Genomic DNA, 17,197 nt, shown 5'->3' on the forward strand with positions numbered 1-17,197 from the left:
TGAAGGCCTGCAGGTGTGTCTTGCATACCCTCAGGCCTGTTAATGGGTTATAAAGGTAGTCTCCAAGAGGGGAGAGGGGCATGATAAGGCCTGTCTGACCTCCCTCCTCCTGGCAGGCAACTTTGCCTTAGAATATTCTTTTGGCCATGAGGGGGTCCATTCAGTCAGCTGGTGGAGGGGAGCATGAGCATTTTAGTTCACAATTCCCCCCTTTTGGCCAAGATCTGTCATAGGCAGCATCTATGGCCAAACTTTTATTTTGTCCCATTCGTTGCCAGGGTGGTGTGGCTACCTGCCCTGGGTCCATCTAGTCCCTCAGTGGGACCCTTGTGGCCAAGAGGACTGAAGAGCCAAACTGGGGCTTATAGCCAATTAAATAAGCCATACAGGATGGGAGGTAGACAGGCACTCATTAATACTCTAAAATCCTTTAGATGACATACGAGTAAAATGCAAAATATCAAAGGCAAAGCTGCAAAACTAATTTACCTACAAGTATTGAGATACTGTATTCTTAAGTTTAGTGGTAGACTTGTAGTAAATATAAGCATCGTTAATTAACATTAAAGCTAAGGGAGTTTAGTAATTTATACCAAAGTGGCTGATAAATTACTCATTATATTTTCATTTGTATAATCTATAACTAATAAAAATTACACTCAGTAAGTTTTAAGTTTATAAGAAGCAGGAAAAAAAAAGATTTTTTATGATTGGGATGGATATCTGCAGCATGTGGCCTGAAAAGACAAACTATTTCATTTAGTATTCCTTTAGGCTTTTGCACGTCCCTCCTTTATTTGGAGGGTCTAAACTAATTCCATCCCTCAGAATTGGCCCTTACAATCTGGCACGCCCCCTCTTCTGCGACATTCCCTGGGCTTAGAGGGAGGACATTTGAATAGGGCTTTGGCAGATTCCATGGTTTTAAGGTCCCAGAGATCAGGTAAACTTGCTAATTACCTAAAATTTGTCAGGACTCTGGAAAACAAAACAAAAGAATTAGTAATGTTTTAAATAAAGAGTCTTTATATGAAAATTTAGTTCCGTCTCATGAGGTTTGAGTTAGCTATACTCATGGTCATATTAGATTTTTAATTAAAGTTAAAGTCTTGGAACTTCGTTTTGTTTTAGTCCAGTGGTATATATAATCTCCAAAGTTATTAGAAACCAGTATTTAAGTGGATTTGTCAGTCTTTTCCATGGGCTTTACTTGAAGAAGCCAATTTTAGACTTAGCCAGAAAGAATCACTTTCTGAAATGAATCAAAGTAAAATAATAACTTAAAAGATGATAAAACTTGACCAGCCATGGTTACAGACAGTGGACAAACCAAATTGGTTATTTTGTGACATATAGCAATTTACATAATAACCATAATTATTACTGATACACATACCAAGACATGTCAATATTTTACAAAACTAGTATCTTAATAACATACTTATACAAGTACAGCCCAAAGAAAGTTAAACACCATTTTATATTTGACAATGTTCTCTGGATGGTTTTGACATATCAAATAAATCTAATGTGTGTCTTAGACTTTTAGTGATCCTAATGTATAAAAAGCTAGTTTAAGGTCAAAAGGCTGGATTTAGAATTTAAGTTTTAGAAAGGTCCTCAAATATCAAAGGCTTAAAGCATTTGTTAATATATAATCACAAACCACTATAAAATAATTTAAAAAGAGAGAGATAGACATCAAATAAATCTAAAGGTGATAGAGTTATATGGATATATATCTTAACCCTTTTTTTTTTTTTTTTTAGTCAAAACCTAATAAAGAAATAAAGAGAGCACAGGGATTATCTGACAAAGCATAAAATGTTTGCTTTTTTTTTTTGGGCCAATTACCAAAATTAAACAAAACCCTTTTGTACTACATTACTTTTTATATTAAAAGAAAAAAAACGTTATAGAATCAAAAATGAGTACACATCATGTCATTTCATTAAGAGTAAATTAATATTGGCAGAAATCTTTGTTTTAGCCAAAATTCTTTTTAATAAATATTGCTTTATAAACTTTATCCTCACCTGCACGTACCTTACACCACCTACAAAACATACCTTAAAACTTTCGATTTTGTCCTAACATTCCCTTTTCCTAAATAACCAGTCATTTTAGGACAAAAATTTTAGGTAAGATCCTTTCTTTAAATTATTCTTTCTGTTTAACCTTTCTAACCAAAAATATATTCATATATTCATTGCCCCTTTATATCTTTTTTTTACACAAGTGGAGTTTTGTTTTTAATTTCTTTGAAAACATATTTGGATTTAACCCTTAAATAACCTCTGAATTAGACAAAGTTATATTATTTTAATAAGAACACATTCTGTTTTATAATTTTTTTATTGAAAAATCTTAATTTTGGGGGACACCGTATATATAGAATTACACACATTAACTAGAATTCTTTATTTTTAGTAACTTTAAATTTTAGTGAAAGCTTAAAGAGTAGGAAGTCATGAATTGTTTAATACACTTGTCATGAAACAAGATTGTAGGTTACTATGAAATTATAGCCAAAATAATCATTTAAATATATATTTTTTAATGCCAAAATCCTGTTTTTGTTTTTTTTTTGAGAAAGGAGACTCAGTGTCTCAAACAAGACCTAATAGACAGACTGCAGTGCAAGTTAATAAGGAAGCTGAATCTGTGCCTTTTTTCCCTTCCTTTTTGCAGTTTATTAAAAGGTGAATAAAAAATCTTTTGTTATTTCTATTAATATCATGACAATCTAGTTTAAAAGAGAAACCAAATTTTATTGTATTAGTGTATTAATGATCAAAGTTAATTTAATAAAATCTTATAAACAAATCTTTTAAATTTTAAACAATTTGACTATAAGTTAAGGCTTTTATAAACCTTTTATAACCTTTAACTTTTATATCCACTTAATTTTTAATGATAATTTACATATAATTTACATATAAATTACATATAATTTACATAATGATAATTTACAGATGGGCCTGACTGACATTTACAGGACATTCTATCCCAAAACCACTGAATATACGTTCTTCTCATCAGCTCATGGGTCATTCTTTAAGATTGACCATATCCTAGGACACAAAGCACGTCTCAAACAATTTTTTTTAAAAAAAGAAATTATACCATGTCTCTTTTCAGATCACAATGGAATAAATGTAGAAATCAATCCTAACAGGAACTCTCATTTTTACACAAAGTCATGGAAACTAAGCAACCTTCTACTAAATGATCACTTCATAAATGAGGAAATCAAGATAGAAATCAAAAGATTTTTTTGAACTAAATGACAACACAAGTTATCAAACACAAGTTATCAAAACTTGTGGGACACAGCTAAAACAGTCCTAAGAGGAGAGTTTATTTCCATAAATGCCTATAAACAAAATTATCTTTTAACAAAACTAATACTTATGTTGTATAACATTTTTATTAAAATAATTTTTGTATAGAGTTGTTTTTCTTTTATCTAGAAGTTTTAACTACACGTACTAATCATAATGTCAACTCTTAGAAAAACCTAGGAAGTTAGAGTAACTTTGAACTGTTAGTCACCAATTTTATTAGTATTCCTACATATAAAGCTATGAAGGTATAAACTTTAACTTATATTTAAGAACTGATGTTCTAGTATTTTACCTTATAAATGAATCATTTATAAGGGACATATAATGACATTTTATGATTATCTTTTTTAACTTAAACATAATGACCTTGAGATTTTAAATTACATGAAAACTTTATTTGTATTTATTGCATTTGCAGCAGTTTACTTAGATCCTAGCTATTTAAAAGTTTAAGTTATGTTTTTTATTAACCATTTTTATACCCTGTAAATTAGATACAAATGAGAGAATATGGATGAAAATACAAACTCAAATCTTATCAAAAATAATAATCATTTTAATAAGACATTATTTTAAACAAATATAACATCACTTCTAAATTTTGTAAACATAGTAGTCATTTTAGAGTATCTTGTTTAAAGGTATTAGCTAATTAGATCCTTCCAAAACATCACATCACCAAACAAAATCTATTGGCATCATAGGGCTTACAATGTCTCTGGCACCCAAAGTTTGGGAGCAAAGGCCACTGTTCTCGTAAAGGCTTGCTGAAAGTCTACTGACATTAAAATTAGTAGGATTAATAAGAGAAAAACTTAAAACTTATACATGGACACCTTTAGAATGAACACAAAGATGCAGGGGAAATTGTCCATTTTTTATGTTTAAAGTATGGACAGCTGTGTAGAAAGATGATTGGACAAAAAGGATATGAGCTAATTCCAACAGGCTTAGTGGCAGAACCAGCAAGGCATTTTATATTTAGATTTTGCTTGGCCTCTTGAGTGTGCATTTTTCCCTTCTGGGTGTAGGACAAAGCCCTTTCTGGCATGGGGTTTCACAGTAAAACAAAGTAGGTCAGATAATTGCTTTATGGCCATTTTACATAAAATAATTTTAGGTTTTATGGCTAGCTTCAGGGAAGAATTGGCACAAGAGGCAGACAAGGTCAGAAAATTTTCCTTCTGAAGCCTTTATTTTAAGCTAGTTTTTTTTTAATCCCATCAACATAAGATCTCCTGGTTGTAGACTGAGGAAAAAAAACTTTCAGCACCAACTGTTAGCACCTCAAACAATGATACAAAGTGGTAACATGCTTTTTACATGAGATTCAAGATTAAGCTGTTTTAAAAAACAATCTAAATGGTCTCAAAACAATTTTTAGTGCATAAACTTGAGCACATTTATAGAGTAAGATTACTTTGAGATCCTCATGGATTTTAACCATCATTCACCTTTTATCTTAAAATAAGTTGCTATATAAAAATTAATAATTTAGAAAATTTTTTTCTAGGCAAAAACTCTGTTACAGTAACACAATGTACTCATAACTAGCTAGATTGTCAAGAGTAGGACAAAAACGGACAAGACCAAGGTAAAACTAAAGCTTTCAATTTAAGTTCTTTACAACACTCAGGACAACTTTGAATCCCTAACAGTACTGTTAATAGTGAGTTAAACACACCTTGTGCACCTCTCTACAGGCATTGAATGAGTGGAAGTAAACTATATCTGCATTTAGGATTAAAAGACCAAAACCAAAATGTTTTTTATGCACCTTTAACGATTAAATTTGGTTTTTTGCTCTACTTGGTGTTTTATTTATTCTAATTTACTGACACAGGCACATTTGCATTTTTACCTTGTAAAACACATAAGTATTTTTGTTGGCAACCCAGATTCAATTATTATCATTTGACGAAATATTAAATTTACTTTACTTATCAAATACCACTCATTACTTTGTCTTTGGCTTGAGTTTACATTTTTATCAAACCTTTACACCTCAAGAACTTAAAAATGTCCAGTAAAACCCAGGCAAAAACAAATGTATGCTGACAGTTTGAAAGCATTTTTACTATTACTTTACTAATAACACCTTATTTATTTATTTATTTATTTTTAATAATAACACAGCCTATTTACCAAAGATTACTAAATTCACATGAAGCATTTGGGTTTAATTTATGAGCCTTAATTTTAAACCAGTCTGAAACCTATAAGCACAAACACGTAATACATGGACAGACATAAACATACCCAAACATATACACTCTCTCATACACATACACACACACAAAGTTCTAATAAATTGTACCCTAGAACTTTAGCCATGACATGGTAACACTAACTCACCAGTCTGTAAAAGTAAGCTGGATCTAAATTTCTTCTGATGAGACTGGAACTTGTTTACATGGCAAACTTTAGTTGACATGATAGGTAACTTAATTAGGCCTGTGCATCAAAGTTTTGGGTAAAGTAGTTTGATTTTTTTCTTTTTCTTTTCTTTTTTTTCAGTTTAAAATGAATTTTTAATGTTAGCATTTTAGCTAGAACTGGCAGCAGGGTCTCCAGGTAGCCTTTCAATTGTAAATACTACAAACAATGAGTTATCTTAACATCAATAGAAAAAGTTAGCAGATTTTAGAGTAGCCAGAAAGGAAGAGAGATAGCTTGAGACATTTTAATAGTGAGGGTCGACCATTTCAGCTCTGAATTTTTCTTGTTGTAATTTTGCCCTTTCTTAAAAACTTGTGCACAAGAATTAGCTATAACCAGCTGGAGCCCTAGAAAACCTGGCTTGCCTTTGAATCTTTTCATTTACAAAAATACTTGCAAGTAGAGACACCATAAACCAACTGGGGCACCCCAACAGGAGTTATTTTCCTTGCCCTTCCTCGTTCTTAAAGAATTTGTTTCTCTTTTTTTTGTTTGTTTGTTTTCAAGGAACCCAACTGCGGTCTAGGGTTTGGTGTCGTGGACCAGAGTGTGCTGCTTGTGGGTGGGGCTCCTCAATGTTTCACCATTGAGTCTGTACCACCCTCTTACATGTCTCAGTTTCTCTCTTTGGGGGTCTAGTACCTCCGAGAGGGCTCAAAATGCCTAGTGATCAGCTTTTATCAGCGTTTTCTGAACGAGCCTTCTTTTAATTAATTTGTTGGGGGGTTATCTGTGGGGCTACTCGCGCCTTGGGGAATCGCCCCAGGCAACTCCCAATCAGGGTCCTGGTCGCCCAGGGCTGCCTTAGGTCTGGGAGGAGAAAGCTGCCCCTTATCTTCGGAGCTGAGAAACTTAGTCTCTCATCTATCTACAAACAGGACAGTAGGGTTCCTTGCGCAAATGCACAGACAAGCCAATTGAACTAGTTTTGAGAGGAAAAAAGGCAACAGAGAAAGCCCTTTAGAGTGCGCCTCCAAACCTAAATTAGGATTCCGAACAATAATTCCTAGGAAAAGAACCAGCTCAGAATAAACCAAGACCATCAACCAAAAGCGGGAGGTCCGGATCTCAGGAGGACTTACCAGTCCCGCTGAAGGAGAAGCTCGGAGTCGGAGGCCTAAAAGGGCCGTGCCGGTACCTGGCGCCGAGTCCGCGCTGCTCCTTAGGCGGTCCTGAGTCTTCTCTGAGATCCTGCCGACTACGCCAAAATTGTCAACGGAAAAAAAGCCAAAGTCCACAAAATAATTTTAAAGAGATTTATTCTAAGCTATATTTGAGGACCATGACCTAGAGCCACTGCCAAGAGGCCTTGGGCAAGTGGACTCAGCTGTGGCTCGGTTACAGTTTGGGTTTTATACATTTTAGAGACAAGGGTTATGGGTAAAGCCATCAATCAATGTGTGGGAGGCATACATTGGTTTGGAACAAAAAGGAGGGCCATCTCGAAGCAGAGGGGGCTTACAGGTTATAGGTGGGTTTAAAGATTCTTTAGATTGTAATTGGCTAAAGACAGGAAGCTTTGTCTAAAGAGGTGGAATGTTTTAACATAAACTGTTTACCAGAGAGAAGCCACCATTTGTTGCAAATTGAGGGCCTGCAGGTGTGTCTTGCATACCCTTAGGCCTGTTAATGGGTTACAAAGGAAGTCTCTAAGAACTAAGAAGGTAGGGGGGCATGATAAGGCCTGTCTGACCTCCCTCCTCCTGGCAGGCAACTTTGCCTTAGAATATTCTTTTGGTCATGAGGGGGTCCATTCAGTCAGCTGGTGGGGGGGAGGTGAGCATTTTAGTTCACAGTATATATCTATAAACTGCTTGGAACTGGTACAAACAGCCCTAATCTGAAAATTCAAAATTCAAAATGCTCCAAATCTGAAACTTTTTGAGTACCAACATACATGATGCCACAAATGGAAAATTCCACTGACCTCATTTAATAATTTCACAAAATTATTAAAAATACTGTAAAAATTGCCTTGATAAGGTGTATGTGAAACAGGAGTCAACTTCAAGTGTAGACTTGGGTCCCATCCTTAAGATAATCTCATTATGTACATGCAAATATTCCAAAATCCAAAAAACTCCAAAATCCAGAACACTCTGGTCCTAAGCATTTCAGATAAGGAAGACTCAACCTGTACGACCTTGTTAAAAGCTAATTTCCTTCCCTGTTGATGTTTTAAAAGCCGCAGGGGCACACACCTACAGTGCCAGCTGCTCTGGAGGCTGAGGTGGGAGGATCCCTGGAGCCCAGAGTTCAAGCTGTAGTGTGCTGCGTTCCAGCCTGGGTGACGCGGGGTCCCCATCTCTAAGGATAAAGAAGAGCTGAGTGAGCTGAACAAGAGACGTGCGTCCCAGGGAGAGTGAGGGCTGGAAATGAGTAGGGAGGGGAGGCTTCACTCGCCTTCACTGCGCTGCTGTGGGGAGGGGTAATCCAGGACTTTGTGACAATCCAAACCCAAGATGAAATGACTCCTGGGTCTTGCTAGTCAAGTAAAAAGAATTACAAAGAATGTTTATCTGCAAGAATAATGACTAGTGTTTATGTAGTGTTTTATAATTGACCAATCGAGTTCATGTCTTTCATCTCTTTCATCTCCTCCTAACACTGAAAGTGTGTTTTTCATTTTCATTTTACATGTAAGGACACAGAGGCTTTGAAAGGTGGAGTAGGAAGTGGCCAAGGCTGAGGGCTGTAAATTCAGACTGCCTGGGTGCTGTCCCTTACCTGGGTTGATTCCATTAACGTATCTGTATCAGCTAGGTTTAGCTGTATATAAAAAAAAAACTCGCCCAAACTTAACGGCTCCAGGCAATAACCACTTTACGGCATTTTCACTTGGGTTGGCTGGGCAGTTCAGCTATGGGCCAGCTCTGCCCACGTCTGCAGGGCCCTCTCCCATGTCTGTGGTCGGCCGCAGTCTTGTCAGCAGCTGGACAGCTCAGGATCGTCTCACACTTGTGCTTGGCTGTTGGCAGGCGGGTTGGTCTCAGGGGCTCTCAGCAGGGCCAGCTGGTCATCTCTGCTCCAAGTGGCTTCTCGCCCTGTGCTTAGGTAGCCTAGGTTTCTTCATGTGGAGTTCCCAGAGCTCCAAAGAGCAGCAAGAGGAGAAAGTCCCAATGTGCAAGCACTTTGCAAGCACATCTACTAATGTCCCCTTGGCCCAAGCAAGTCCCATGGCCAGGTGCAGGGTCAGTGCCAGGGAGGACTAGCTACCTAAGGGTGTGGATGCAGGGAGGGTACACAATCCAAGCCACCTCAGGAGCAGTCTGCCTCACTGTCTAGCCTCCTTCCCACCTGGCAAGCTGGCTCCATAGTAAGGCCTCCCTTGTCGGGTTATGTAAAAACTAAATGATCTGCAGTGTGTGTGAGGTACTTATACAGTTCCACGCACTCAGTGTCCTCTGCCAGCCCACCCCAGGGATGGCAGTGGTGTTATGGCCACTGTTGTTATTGTTATTTTTATTCTTAGTTAATAAAGTGCAGATCCAGGATTTGGGCCCAGATAGTCTGGTTTCAAAGACCCTGCCTCCCTTGGAGAAGGGCCTGGTGAGACTGGAGCATATGGCCTTGGAATTCCTTCCTTAACGAGGCAGCTGACATTCTCAGTCAGTCTGTCTGTCTGTCTGTCTGTCTGTCTCTCTCTCGGGCAGTTTTATATTTTATCCATTTAGCCTCTCTCTTGTTGCTTTGACTGTGTAACTAATCTGGGGGGATGACCCTTGTCACATGTAACTAGTTGCTTTCTGAATTTCCATAACTGGAAATAAGCTGCATTCAAAGACAGATGTCACTTTTACAAAACCACAGATAGAAAACAAGTGTCTTTTAGACCGTTTTTCCTGCGAGCTCTTCAAAAAGAACAAAAAGGAAGAACAAGGAGTGAAGAAAAACGTCACTCTTTCTGACTTCTGGCCCACGGAGCGTGCCAAGACCTGGAGACTTTATGTCCTTTATTCTCATCGAACCCTCTCAGAGCAGAGAAAGGAATTTGAGGGCAGTTAAGGTGAGGTGATTGGTCAGAAAGGAAGGGCAATTGCTAGTTGTGACTTGAATCAGCTGCCCTGCTCCTAGTAAATGATTTAAAGCCAAGTGACAGCTGGAGGACTTTCGGAAAGTGGGAGGCGCTGAGACTTACGGACCGCGCAGGTTCCCGCGGCACGTTTGGGGCCACCGTGGGCACAGAGGGCACAGGGCGTGTTCTGGATTGGCCTTTACCCAAAGGGCTTGGAGAAAAAAATAAACACATCATTTCTTACTTTAAAACAAACATAACAAACAGTGTAGCGCTGGAGGCAAAACCCAGGCTTATTATAAAGTTACAATAGGACACAGGCATTTTGTGTTGGTGGGAGGCTGTGTTGGACACGCTCCTGCCCACACTTCCGGGGTGCCAGGCGTGTCTGCTGCATGGGGAGGCCTCTCTCGGACAAGGCCGGGGTGCCAGGCGTGCCTGCTGCATGGGGAGGCCTCTCTCGGACAGGCCGGGGTGCCAGGCGTGCCTGCTGCATGGGGAGGCCTCTCTCGGACAAGGTCGGGGTGCCAGGCGTGCCTGCTGCATGGGGAGGCCTCTCTCGGACAGGCCGGGGTGCCAGGCGTGCCTGCTGCATGGGGAGGCCTCTCTCGGACAAGGTCGGGGTGCCAGGCGTGCCTGCTGCATGGGGAGGCCTCTCTCGGACAAGGCCAGGGTGCCAGGCGTGCCTGCTGCATGGGGAGGCCTCTCTCGGACAGGCCGGGGTGCCAGGCGTGCCTGCTGCATGGGGAGGCCTCTCTCGGACAGGCTGGGGTGCCAGGCGTGCCTGCTGCATGGGGAGGCCTCTCCCGGACAAGGCCGGGGTGCCAGGCGTACCTGCTGCATGGGGAGGCCTCTCTCGGACAAGGCCGGGGTGCCAGGCGTACCTGCTGCATGGGGAGGCCTCTCTCGGACAAGGCCGGGGTGCCAGGCGTACCTGCTGCATGGGGAGGTCTCTCTCGGACAAGGCCGGGGTGCCAGGCGTGTCTCCTGCATGGGGAGGCCTCTCTCGGACAGGCTGGGGTGCCAGGCGTGCCTGCTGCATGGGGAGGTCTCTCTCGGACAAGGCCGGGGTGCCAGGCGTGTCTCCTGCATGGGGAGGTCTCTCCCGGACAAGGCCGGGGTGCCAGGCGTGCCTGCTGCATGGGGAGGCCTCTCTCGGACAGGCTGGGGTGCCAGGCGTGCCTGCTGCATGGGGAGGCCTCTCCCGGACAAGGCCGGGGTGCCAGGCGTGTCTCCTGCATGGGGAGGCCTCTCTCGGACAAGGCCGGGGTGCCAGGCGTACCTGCTGCATGGGGAGGCCTCTATCGGACAGGCTGGGGTGCCAGGCGTGCCTGCTGCATGGGGAGGCCTCTCTCGGACAAGGCCGGGGTGCCAGGCGTGCCTGCTGCATGGGGAGGTCTCTCCCGGACAAGGCCGGGGTGCCAGGCGTGTCTCCTGCATGGGGAGGCCTCTCTCGGACAGGCTGGGGTGCCAGGCGTGCCTGCTGCATGGGGAGGTCTCTCCCGGACAAGGCCGGGGTGCCAGGCGTGCCTGCTGCATGGGGAGGCCTCTCTCGGACAGGCTGGGGTGCCAGGCGTGCCTGCTGCATGGGGAGGCCTCTCCCGGACAAGGCCGGGGTGCCAGGCGTGCCTGCTGCATGGGGAGGTCTCTCCCGGACAAGGCCGGGGTGCCAGGCGTGCCTGCTGCATGGGGAGGCCTCTCTCGGACAAGGCCGGGGTGCCAGGCGTACCTGCTGCATGGGGAGGTCTCTCTCGGACAAGGCCGGGGTGCCAGGCGTGTCTCCTGCATGGGGAGGCCTCTCTTGGACAGGCCGGGGTGCCAGGCGTGCCTGCTGCATGGGGAGGCCTCTCTCGGACAGGCCGGGGTGCCAGGCGTGCCTGCTGCATGGGGAGGCCTCTCTCGGACAGGCCGGGGTGCCAGGCGTGCCTGCTGCATGGGGAGGCCTCTCTCGGACAGGCCGGGGTGCCAGGCGTGCCTGCTGCATGGGGAGGCCTCTCTCGGACAGGCCGGGGTGCCAGGCGTGCCTGCTGCATGGGGAGGTCTCTCCCGGACAAGGCCGGGGTGCCAGGCGTGCCTGCTGCATGGGGAGGCCTCTCCCGGACAAGGCCGGGGTGCCAGGCGTGCCTGCTGCATGGGGAGGCCTCTCTCGGACAAGGCCGGGGTGCCAGGCGTGCCTGCTGCATGGGGAGGCCTCTCTCGGACAAGGCCGGGGTGCCAGGCGTGCCTGCTGCATGGGGAGGCCTCTCTCGGACAGGCTGGGGTGCCAGGCGTGCCTGCTGCATGGGGAGGCCTCTCTCGGACAGGCTGGGGTGCCAGGCGTGCCTGCTGCATGGGGAGGCCTCTCTCGGACAGGCCGGGGTGCCAGGCGTGCCTGCTGCATGGGGAGGCCTCTCTCGGACAGGCCGGGGTGCCAGGCGTGCCTGCTGCATGGGGAGGCCTCTCTCGGACAGGCCGGGGTGCCAGGCGTGCCTGCTGCATGGGGAGGCCTCTCTCGGACAGGCCGGGGTGCCAGGCGTGCCTGCTGCATGGGGAGGCCTCTCCCGGACAAGGCCGGGGTGCCAGGCGTGCCTGCTGCATGGGGAGGCCTCTCCCGGACAAGGCCGGGGTGCCAGGCGTGCCTGCTGCATGGGGAGGCCTCTCTCGGACAAGGCCGGGGTGCCAGGCATGCCTGCTGCATGGGGAGGCCTCTCTCGGACAAGGCCGGGGTGCCAGGCGTGCCTGCTGCATGGGGAGGCCTCTCTCGGACAAGGCCGGGGTGCCAGGCGTGCCTGCTGCATGGGGAGGCCTCTCTCGGACAAGGCCGGGGTGCCAGGCGTGCCTGCTGCATGGGGAGGCCTCTCTCGGACAGGCCGGGGTGCCAGGCGTGCCTGCTGCATGGGGAGGCCTCTCTCGGACAGGCCGGGGTGCCAGGCGTGCCTGCTGCATGGGGAGGCCTCTCTCGGACAGGCCGGGGTGCCAGGCGTGCCTGCTGCATGGGGAGGCCTCTCTCGGACAAGGCCGGGGTGCCAGGCGTGCCTGCTGCATGGGGAGGCCTCTCTCGGACAAGGCCGGGGTGCCAGGCGTGCCTGCTGCATGGGGAGGCCTCTCTCGGACAGGCCGGGGTGCCAGGCGTGCCTGCTGCATGGGGAGGCCTCTCTCGGACAAGGCCGGGGTGCCAGGCGTGCCTGCTGCATGGGGAGGCCTCTCTCGGACAGGCTGGGGTGCCAGGCGTGCCTGCTGCATGGGGAGGTCTCTCCCGGACAAGGCCGGGGTGCCAGGCGTGCCTGCTGCATGGGGAGGCCTCTCTCGGACAGGCCGGGGTGCCAGGCGTGCCTGCTGCATGGGGAGGCCTCTCTCGGACAGGCCGGGGTGCCAGGCGTGCCTGCTGCATGGGGAGGTCTCTCCCGGACAAGGCCGGGGTGCCAGGCGTGCCTGCTGCATGGGGAGGTCTCTCTCGGACAGGCCGGGGTGCCAGGCGTGCCTGCTGCATGGGGAGGCCTCTCTCGGACAGGCCGTGTCTGCGGACGCGCCGCTGTGTCGGGAGGATTGGCCCCTTCTGAAGGGCCAGATGGAGAGTCTGCTCCAGGCCTCTCCCAGCTTCTGGCGGCTGCCAGGAACCCCGGCCTCCCTGGCTGGTTGCTGCAACACCTCGGCTTCCTCCCGTGTGTCTCAGCGTCCGTGTCTGCATGTGGCCTTCCCACAGCGATGCCAGGTACTGGGCTCAGGCCCACCCTAGTCCAGCATGACCTCACCATCACCGACAGCCTCTGCAAAGACCCGATTTCACATTCATGAGTAACGGGAATCGGGCTTCCACGTATGTCCTGGGGGCACACAATCACCCACTACAGGATGTGACACTGAACTGAGACAGGAAGGTCAAGAAACCTGTGGAGCTCTGAGGACAGAGGGTTCCAGACGAACGAAGAGCAAGGCCAACATGATGCCATCGGAAGGAGCCTAGAGTGCTCCGTGAACCCCAAGGCCAGGGCACCTGGGGGCAAGGGTGGCTGGAGATGGGGTCAGAGGTCAGCAGAGGCTGCTCAGTGCAGCCAGTGGGGCTGGAATGACCAACATCCTGGTTTGTCGGGACTGAGGGGGTCCCCAGCACGGACAGTACCAGGCACACTGGGGTGAGTGGCCAGCCACCGGCGAGCTCACCAGACAGCCCCCATCCTCACTCGCCACTGGTCTCTCCCTCTCCATGTCATCTCACAGGGGACAAGTAAGAACAGTCAGCGTTTATGGACAGCCCAGTGTATGCTGGGCGCTCTGCTAAGCATTTGACTTAGGATCCGTGCGTGTGCAGCAGCATGTGGAGGCGCCGGTCGCTGTCCCAGCCGCACAGAAGAGGCGGGAAGTTAGCCCTGTGCCCCCGCCACGGGCCACGCCCCTCTGCCCTACACGTTCTTGTTCCCTCACTGTGTCTGTGAGGTGGCGAGTGGGCAGGAGGAGCGTCAGGTTACAGAAGCCAACAGTGTTCTCAGTGTTCTTAAGGAGAGTGCACATGAGCCAGGTGACTACATGCACTGATTTCATTCCACCCCAGCAGGAATAGGTGGCAGGCATGCCTCATTTTGCAGATGAGCAAGCTGAGGCGAAGAGAGGTTAAGGAACTTGATCTAGGCCACCCAGTAAGGAAACCGTGCGCTGGGACTCCACTCCAGGGCGGTACATTTCACCATTGCCTGCTGAGCAGAGACGTGCTAAATGGATCAGTGGCTGTCCTGTTCTCCCATGAGGCCATATGCTCCCAATATGTGTTTTGGATAAAAATGCAAGTATCATCTGGTCTACTCTGTGACTTTCCAGATAATTTCCATCTCTTTGCTTCTTAAGCCTGTTTGCTTTGAGTGGTGAACCAAAGCAGTAGCCTTGGCTAAGATGCAATGACTGAGATTCTTGGTTTGCAGATTGGGGCATGCATTCCCTTCATTAACTTTTTTTAGGAAGGGCCTCCTTGAATTCTAACAACTGGGGTGAATTCGCTCAAGTTGAAGCACATTTATTGGTTCCTAAAATATGTCTGGAAATGTGCTAGAGGCATTGGGAAACCAAGGCAGAAAAGACATTTCTGATGCCTTCACAATCTAAAAATCTGAAAAATTAGATAATAGTAATAAGTTCTAATAATGCTAATTTTATAGCATTTTACAATGAGTAGACACCGAGTATATCTTAACTCTCACAGAGATCCCATGAAGTTAGGCTCAATACTTACCCCATACTGTGGCCAGAGAAACAGGCGGAGAGGAGCTAACAACGCACCCAACGTCCCATAGCCTGCGAGTTGCAGGGAGCCCGCCCAGAAGGCCGTGCGACTCAAGACCCTGCAGTCTGTGCTCCACACAAGCAGTGGCTCTGCCCAGGCTAAGTGCACTGTAGCCATTTAGAGGCCTACAAAGGGCCTTAAGAGGAACCTTTCCCAGGTGTAGGGGAGAACCAGGTGTTGCTTTTTATTTTTATTTTTTGAAAATGACAAGGCATCATATTTTTTCTAATAGGCCCAGTATGTGTGCAGTGAGCATTTTGTAAAACATCCTTATAACTATTACTTTTTTATCCAAAATATCTGTAATAAGCCTCTGAACATGTAAATTTATCACAAAGGTAATGAAGTTGTATGTGGCTGGCCTAGTGTATAAAATGAGTCTAATAGTCTCTCCCATAATTTATGTAAAGAGCAATGTTAGCTGGTGGGAAGCTCAAGTTCTAGAACCAGAGACCTATTCGGGCTCTATTTGGCAAAGTAACCTCTTTGGGCATCTCTGGACATCGCTTGGCAATTTAGGCGAATTACTCAACCTCTTTGTGCCTTGGTTTCCTCATCTTTAGAATGGAGATAATGATAGTACATTTACTTCAAAGGGTTGCTGTAAAAAGTAAATAAATTAATATATATAAAGAGATGAGAAGGATCCCTGCTACTTGGCAATCACAATATGTGTTGGTCATTATTATAATCACTGCTACCATCACCATCATTATTACCATTGGCATCACCATCACCATCATCACTACCACCATCACCACCATCTTCACCATCACTGTCACCACCACCACCATCATTGTCACCACTGTCAACACCATCACCACCACCACCATCAGCTGTGCCCTGGCCTCTGAAATGCCCTCCCAGCCTCACCTGAGGGATTAAATGAGAAGGTGCATGTGAAAGCCTTTGCAGTTTGTGCAAAGTGCTGGGAATGGTGCCGCTGCTGCAGCGCCTTTACCCTCCAGGGCAAAGCAGAGCCAGGGGAGGCGCTGCCGGAGTGCTGCTCCCTGGGGGAAGACAACTCACTCCCTGCTGTGCTTCCTCCGCAGGCATTGCCCTCAGCGTGCTCCCCATGTACCTGAGCGAGATCTCCCCCAAGGAGATCCGCGGCTCCCTGGGGCAGGTGACTGCCATCTTCATCTGCGTCGCGTGTTCACTGGACAGCTGCTGGGCCTGCCCGAGCTGCTAGGGAAGGTGAGTGTGGCTCCCAGGGCATCTGTCCTCCGCTCAGGTTAGCACTGCAGGGGTGCAGCCCTCCCTCCCAAAGCGAGTCCCTAGACACTGCAGTTCCAGAGTGCTCAAGCCTTGCCCTTATGATTGGAGAAAAGCTGTTTTTGAGTTCCCTTAATTTGAGTTTGATTTTTTCAGGACATAAAGAATACACAATAATTTCAAACCTTACAGAATGTTTAAATCCACCTATCCGATAAATATTGTTAACAGCTCAATTTGTATCCATTTCAGCTTTGTTCTGTGCTTTACAAAACATATATCAACATATATTCTTTGTTGTGGTGGTTTTTCAATGAAATTATGCCATACACATTGTTCTACAACTTGCTTTTTTCATTTAATATATTTTGGGCATCTTTCCACATGTTGGCGTAGCTCTACTTTACTCTTGAGTCATTTTTCCTAAATAAATAAGTAATTTCCCAGTCTTCTGTTTTGGGCTTGCTGTTTTGGGCTTGCTGTTTTGGGAGCAGCAGGGCCTGAATTTGAATCCCAGTTCAATAATTTACTTGCTGCATAGACTTGGCAAGGAGAAACACCTCACCCAGGTTGGGTGGAATCAAAGTAGGCTTCCCAGAAGAGGTGGCCTCTAAGTTGAGCCCTGCAGGGTGAGCAGGAGTTAGGCAGGTAATGATGAGGATTGGGAGAGAGGACATATCAGAGACTAAAGAAAACATGGACACAGCCCTATAAAAGAGCTCGCTGTGCTCAGGGCTGAGGGAAGCGCGCATGGGGCGGGTGTGTGGGGAAGCACCTTCCTAAGCAGCTGCAGACTTCACGGGGGCAACAGGGAGCCCGGGGCAGCGCGAGAGCAGGAGAGTGACAGTCCAGGTCCACGTCGGAGGTGGCTGCGGGTGGCAGGAAGGCAGGGAGGTCAGGTGGGAGGCGGTGGCCGTGAGTGCGTGTGGC

The 17,197-nt window shown here is 46.6% G+C and overlaps 1 pseudogene; it reads left to right on the forward strand.

Moving 5' to 3' along the window:
- Positions 1-16,420, forward strand: part of LOC105857214 (solute carrier family 2, facilitated glucose transporter member 9-like) — a 30,668-nt pseudogene extending 14,248 nt beyond the window's left edge.
- The last annotated feature ends 777 nt before the right edge of the window (positions 16,421-17,197 follow it).

Source organism: Microcebus murinus, chromosome 6 (genome assembly GCF_040939455.1).
Source record: "Microcebus murinus isolate Inina chromosome 6, M.murinus_Inina_mat1.0, whole genome shotgun sequence".
Classification (NCBI taxonomy): Eukaryota; Metazoa; Chordata; class Mammalia; order Primates; family Cheirogaleidae; genus Microcebus; species Microcebus murinus.